General features: G+C 35.1%; 1 pseudogene across 1 annotated transcript in view; it reads left to right on the top strand.

Annotated features, from left to right (window-relative positions):
- The first annotated feature begins 2,409 nt into the window (after positions 1-2,409).
- LOC309608726 (small ribosomal subunit protein uS2 pseudogene) overlaps positions 2,410-7,094 on the top strand; it is a 31,906-nt pseudogene continuing 27,221 nt past the window's right edge. The window contains exons 1-2 of the transcript in view: positions 2,410-2,470; positions 5,546-5,627. The product of the transcript in view is annotated as a small ribosomal subunit protein uS2 pseudogene (transcript). The remainder of the gene's footprint in view (positions 2,471-5,545; positions 5,628-7,094) is intronic.

Consider the following 7,094-nt stretch of genomic DNA (forward strand, 5'->3'; position numbering starts at 1 on the left):
TGAGTGAAAAGGAATCCAATGGATCTTAGAGAAAGAATTTCCTGGTACACTTAAAACTATTAATTCAACTTTGCAGAAATAACTCATATTATTTATTCATTAATTAATTCATTTGACAAATATTTTAATACTTCCAGTAATTATAACAAATAATTTTTAATTACCTCCAATAATCTCCTCTAAAATGTATCATTCATTTCTGTTATCACTGCCTCACTTCAGAGCTGATGAATCTTAAACTATTGTAGTATATTCACCAAATGTCATCCTGTCCCATCCACTTCACCAAATATCTTCTTCCCATCCACTTTGTCATCACTGCCAACATTACTGTAGCATCTATAAAAATCTAGGCACAGCACCTCACTGTCTATAAATGTATTCTGATTCTCCGTACCTAGAGAATAAAATCCAAAGCTCCCCACAATTTGGCCACAACATTTGTAGCTCCCTAGACTCATCAACTGTACTAGCCACTTGCTTCCAACTAGCCATATTGGACTTCTCAACATTTTCTCTTTGACACCTTTGTTCCTGTGTTCACATTGTTCTTTTAGCACGGAGTAGTAGCTTGTTCTCTATTTTTCTGCCTGAAATCTCCTTTTCATCATTCAAATCCTGGTTCAAATAACACTTCCTCTTTGAAGCAGAGTGGTTGCTCATTCTTTACAAACTTCATTAGGCTTACAATTAATGGGAAAATTATTTTGTAATCCATGAGCCCTCATTCAGTGAAGGAGAGAAGGATACTTCTCAAAATGTGCTGAGTGAAAGAATAAAATGAACTGTGGAAATTTGATGGGAACATTCTAGGGAGAGAATATGCATATGGGGGCTTGGTAAATGTTAACTATGTCTTCATGTTATTTTTTTTGCTACTAAAAGTTTAACAAGTATTTTTTGACTCAAAATTTATTTTTTAATAACTATAATTATTTCATTTAACTTATATAAATGTTTTTGTTTATGTCTTTTTCTAATCCTTAAAGATTTCAGAAACTGAGTTATTTCACAAACACGTAGCTTTTAAAACTAGAAGAGAATTTTGATAAAATGTGGTTTACACAGTTAATCTACATATGAAGAATTGATGCTACAGAGAGGCTTATTTGAATAAGGAGTAGAACACTTGTCTCCAGAATTGACTTATGAAACACTTTCTGGCTAGTCCGGAAACACTACTTCCAAGGAATCAAGATCAAAGAGTAAATATTCTACCCTTGTTTATAGTAAAGAGTGTTTATTAATAAGACAGTGATTTTAAGATTATTTAGAGGAGAATTTCTAGAGAAGAGAAGAAGGTAGAATTGATTTTCTAAATAATATGTATATTCTGGGAATAAGCTTTTCTATAGTCTATATTCCCAGAATATAGGAGAATGTTGAGTATATATATATATATTAGACAATCAAATACCATGAATTGTTACAACTTTTATATATTTTACTACAGGTCCCTCTTCTCCATGACATTTAAAAATATATTAAACTCTATGTTTTTGCATAATTTTCCTGGATATTAAGACTTTCATATACATCTCATAACTTTTATGTGTATTAGATAAATTAATTTAGGTTGATGTTTTTGTCAGTGATGTTATCCTCTCCACTTATCTGATTTTAAAAGAGATTTGTGACATCAACTGTGGCAGTGTTCTTTTGTACATTGTACTTTTGAAATGTGTCCTCTAATGAATCATTTAAATGAGAAGTTTCTAGAGTATGGCTTATTTCCTAATTGACAAGTTTGTTCTATACAACTCTTGAATGGCACAGTTAATAAAGAGTGTAGAGACATAGACAAATGCACTAGTACTTTGTAAAGCTCTAATGATATAATATGACTCCCCTAGTTATCTCTTCCTTTAAAAATTATAAACAGGCAATAACAGAGAAGCTGTCATGTATTTGGAACTTTCTTCTTTCTTTCTTCTTCTGCAAGGTGGTGGGTGAAAAGAATTTGACATTAAGGCAGCTAGGGAACAGATAAACTTTACCATTGTGGGTTCCAAAGTCTGAAATAAGCATTGTGGATACTTTTTTTTTTTTAGTGGACGTTCAAATTGCTTGGACAAGTAGCAGATTTTTCATGTCTCCCTCCAGTGTCATCAGACCACTTATCAAGTTTGGATAAAAGACATTTGTTAACAATGTACTTTATTGTCTATGTTTTCCCTCAGCTAGAAACTATTTGCAATGACCCCATCTTCAGAGGCTATGGGGATCTTGACCAGTTTTCAACCTAGCCTGAAGAGGCCTTGAGGGAAGAGATGGCTTTCAGAATTGAGATCCAAGCTTAGAATGGCTAGTAAGCCCAAGACATTGTCATCTTAGCCACACACACTGGCCACCCTCACCCACCTTCCTTTAAAAAAATTTTTTTTCCATTCAAATCTGTCATTCCATACTATGGAGGCTCCCATGGCAAATCCCTGTTACCAGCTTTCTTATTCTGAAGACTATACCCAAGGTGAGACAGTAGATAAAAATAAGATGAGCTGATTATTGTCATAATCATTGATTTTTAAATATATGTTTTATTTTTCATTTATAAAGAACGCATGCTTAAATTGGATTGATTATTGCTTAAAATATGCAGTGTGGTATTGTGTGTGTGTGTTATTTGACTGAGGGTACATCCCAGGTACTGGAAACATTCTATTCAAGAATTTCAGTCCAGGGCCAACCAGCTAGCTTTCAAACTAGAAGTTCCATGCTCTAGAGGTTACTAATGCAAGCACTTCTATTATTCATATCTATGCTATCAAAATCTAGCTTATTTCAGCATAGATTTTGGAGATAAGTTAGAAATAAGAATGTTTGATATTATTCATAAACAGCATACTCTATGGCAAATAATTTTTCAGAGGTGAAAATGGTGGCTTATTGACCAGCATCATTAATGTAAGAAGACCATCTCATCGGCAAAAATTAAAGCTCTTCAGGATATCTGGACTGGCTAAAATTGTTCTAGAAGCAGTCATGAACAGGGTATAATAATTCAAGGAGGCCTGAAGCTTTTAGCAGTAGAAATAATGCTTTTAAGACTTGAGCCCTAAACAGACTGGTTCCAGCCATTGGTGTCAGAGGATTTCTAGTAATGTGTTTGTTTTGAGAAAATATTTCATGTAAGATGCTAATGGAACACTTAACTGTATCAAGAGCTGGGACTTTATCAAGCTATAAAGAATATTTTGTGTGACCTGATTCATGTCTATTTGTCAATATATTGGTCTATATGTGTTGCAGAACTGGGTCTGTGATTTGCTTTCAAAAATGATCTGGTGGCCACATAATCTACCATAAAGAACCTAGGACTTTTGCATATTGAATTGGCTTGAGGTCTGTTCATAATTGTTTATGGAACACTTACCAAGTGATAAGTACTTTGCAAATATTATTTAACCTTTATAGTAATCTATACAATAATCCTCACAATACTCCTAGCACAACTGCATTGTTTGTTTGGTTTTGGTAAACCATCTATGCATAGGGTGATGCTAATCATTGTCATTATCTACAGGAAGAGAAACAAGATGATCAAATCCACCTATGAGGTGGGCACAGTTACTTGTTTTACAGATGAGAAAACTGTAGCCACAGGGTAGTTAAGTGACTACTCAAGGTCACACAGATGGAAAGTGCCCAATCTTGGATTTAACCTGTACCTGAATGACTCTAAAAGCCCATCCTTCTAACCATGATATTTTACTGCATCCCTTAATGATTTTTTCTTATTAATAGAAGAATTTATGGGTTAAGAAGTGAGTTAACTATTTCTGATAGTACAGTATTTACATTGCAGAGTTTTCTCATGGGGTCTAATGATAGAAAATAATTTATCAAGTCTAGGGCATGCTGGGTAGCTATCAGGACTATAGGATAATTAGACACTTTTCAAAGCAGGACTCTCAGCGTGGAAAATGTCCTTAAGGATTTTGATTCAAATGACTGATTTCATGACAATGAACAGCTCCAAAAGCAAAGAAATGTTCTTTAATGTAGAGCAAATGAAATAGGCTAGCACTGAGTCTTTTCAGGGCAAACTTTGGAAGCTTAAGATTATCTGTGCTGATTTTTCCCCTAATCCACCTTATTGGGTTTCTGGTTACCCGACCTTAATATAGCTTGTACAATATCATCTCTGTAACCCTTGTGTTTGTCGGCTTATCTTGATCAACTATCAGTGCAAAGTGAGAAGCTGCCTTTCATCTGGTTTCCAATGGTGCTAACTAGGAAAAGAGAAACCAAAAAGTTTGCACTGAGCAGAAATAAAGTAGTAAAGGTATTAAAGCACTGAGAGCGAACCTAAAGAAGGTATTTGAAGAAGGAAGGCTTCCTAGGGAGAAGGTTCACTAAAGAATATCAACACCATAGGATGTTGTGAACAAAGAGGGTTGGCTAAAATCTTGATGATTTGCAGTGGTGCAAAGTTTTCCTATTTGAACTTCAATATAGAGTTTTTGTCAATCCATCCTTACGCTGAAGCTGTTCTCCTAAATCTAATGCATCAAAGATCTGGCATTGTTAAGGAAGATAGTCCTTGAACTCTCAGCAATATAAGCAGAACTGGCAAGAAAAAAAGAAAGTATGATGCTATATAAACCTTTCCTTCTGAAAAGAAAATAGAACAGGTTTGACTTTTGGAGACCAGCTAAATCAGGCAGAAGAGCAGAGAGAGGTTTTGTAGTCAAGGAGGGAGGGAAAAGTGAACAAGGAAGTTGTAAAATGCAAAATGATTAATTTTACAACTGTGTATTAAATAAAAGGGGGAAGTATATTTTGTATATCTAACATGCTTCCTTTTACACTGTGTGGTAGTGAAAAGAACATTGGCTTTGCAGTCAATAGACCTGGGATTAAATCCTGGCTTCAGCACTTTCCGCCTGGGAAATTTAGGGCAGCTTCTTAAACCTCTCTGAGCCTCAGTTTCCCCATAGGTTAAATGGAGCTCCCAGTACCCATCTCCCAGAAGTGTTGGAGCCTATATCTGTCACTAACCTTCTGTTTGACTTTGGGCAACTCAACCTCTCTGAGCCTCAGAAGCTCCATCTATAAAATGGGAATAGTCATGCTTTCTGGCTCCAATCTAGAACATTTTTCCCACACATGTGGACAAAACATACAGGACTGATGCTCTTGATGGCTTTTGCTCTGTCAAATCAGAATAAAAATGACTACCTAGTAGTTACCTTCTAAAGATTAGACAGTAATACATTTCAAGTCCCTAGTTCATAGTAGCCAGGCAATAAGTGGTACACAATTGACATGCAGTAAATGTTCAGAGTACATTGTTAAATTCTCATGAGATCTATTGGTGGCATTGGCTTACTCAATACTCATTTTCATAGAGAAAAATATATGCCATAGCAGACAACATATGAGACAAAAATTTCCCTTATTTAAATCGTGTTCTCCATTTTTCAAAACATAATCATATTCTCATGGAGAAGGATACACACATCATACTCCCTATTTTCCAGAAAAGAAGGCTGAGATCCAGAGAAATTTAGTGATATTCACCAGAAATGCTGTGATTTATCAGGATCAGGCCTGGAATCTGGACTCCTGAATTCTGTCTCCGTGATCCTTCCATCACCCAACGGTCTCACTGTCCTATGGTTCTGGTATACCTTTCCAGAAATCCTCTGTTAGGGTAAATTTTTTTTTTTTAATAAAGTAATACCAGCTTTTAAAAATTTATTTATTTTTAATTAATTAATTAATTTTTTATTTTATTTATTTATTTATTTATGGCTGTGTTGGGTCTTCGTTTCTGTGCGAGGGCTTTCTCTAGTTGCGGCAAGTGGAGGCCACTCTTCATCGCGGTGCGCGGGCCTCTCACTATCGCGGCCTCTTGTTGCGGAGCACAGGCTCCAGACGCGCAGGCTCAGTAATTGTGGCTCACGGGCCTAGTTGCTCCGCAGCATGTGGGATCTTCCCAGACCAGGGCTCGAACCCATGTCCCCTGCACTGGCAGGCAGATTCTCAACCACTGCGCCACCAGGGAAGCCCTAGAGTAAATTGTAAGAGCAAGAAATCAGCAATCAAGATAGGCTTTCCTCTTGTGAGTTCATGATGTGTTGATATCCTTGGCTTATTGTTTCAGTTTTTTAAGTGTAAAAAAGGTAATGAATTCTCTCTAACATTTAGAGAGGAACAGAGAACTCACTTTTGCTAAATTGAGTGGACTTGTGCCACTATCAGCTTTGAGCCTTGAACAGATTTCAGACCCTTGAAAGTTGAAAATTAGCAAAATGTTTTGCCTTTTTTCAGAAAAAAAAAAAGATTAAAGTTTTTAAGATCAGAAATCAAATTAATCAACTCTAAATAGCAAAGGAAAAATTACATTTTTGATCAATAAAGCAAATTGGAATACCAACAAAATTATTAAATTTTCTTTGAAACAGAAGTCTTCTTATCATACACGGTTAATGACTACATATTGTTTAAAAGCATTGGGTTTATAAGAATCAAGCCCAAACTAACTTAGATTTCTTAAAATAGTTTATTTTCCTCAGTTAACTGCTTTAACATTTGATAAAAATTTTTTCTTTGCAATATTAAAATACTTTTAGAAAGTAACAGAAGTATAAGACATGTACATGTAATATAATATATATTTTGGTTCAGCCCAACAGACAATAATTTAGTTCAACCTACAATACTCATAGGGAGCCTATTCTCTAGGGCATGATGCTGGCCCTAAGATAACGGAGGTCTCTGTCTTTGAGGAATTCAGCATCTGAGCTTTATGGTAATAAAAACTTATAGTTGCCAACTTTTGATTGATCTCTTGTTACGTATTAGCCACTTTGCCAATAGTTTTGCATATGTTTTCTTATTTAATCCTCCCACCTCAATCTTTTAGAGAGTTTTATTTGCCCCATTTTATAGATGAGGGGACAGTGTTTTTTTGTTTTTTGTTTTTGTTTTGTTTTGTTTTAGATTTAGGAATTTATCCTAGGACACAGAGTTCATAAATGGTTTAATCTATTGAATTAATATGCTAACACAAATATACAGACACAAACCAACAAACATAAGTAAACACAAGTACTTGCAACTTCTATTTTTTTAAAAAAACTATGAAT

Source organism: Balaenoptera borealis, assembly GCF_965194805.1.
Source record: "Balaenoptera borealis genome assembly, chromosome: 13".
Taxonomy (NCBI): domain Eukaryota; kingdom Metazoa; phylum Chordata; class Mammalia; order Artiodactyla; family Balaenopteridae; genus Balaenoptera; species Balaenoptera borealis.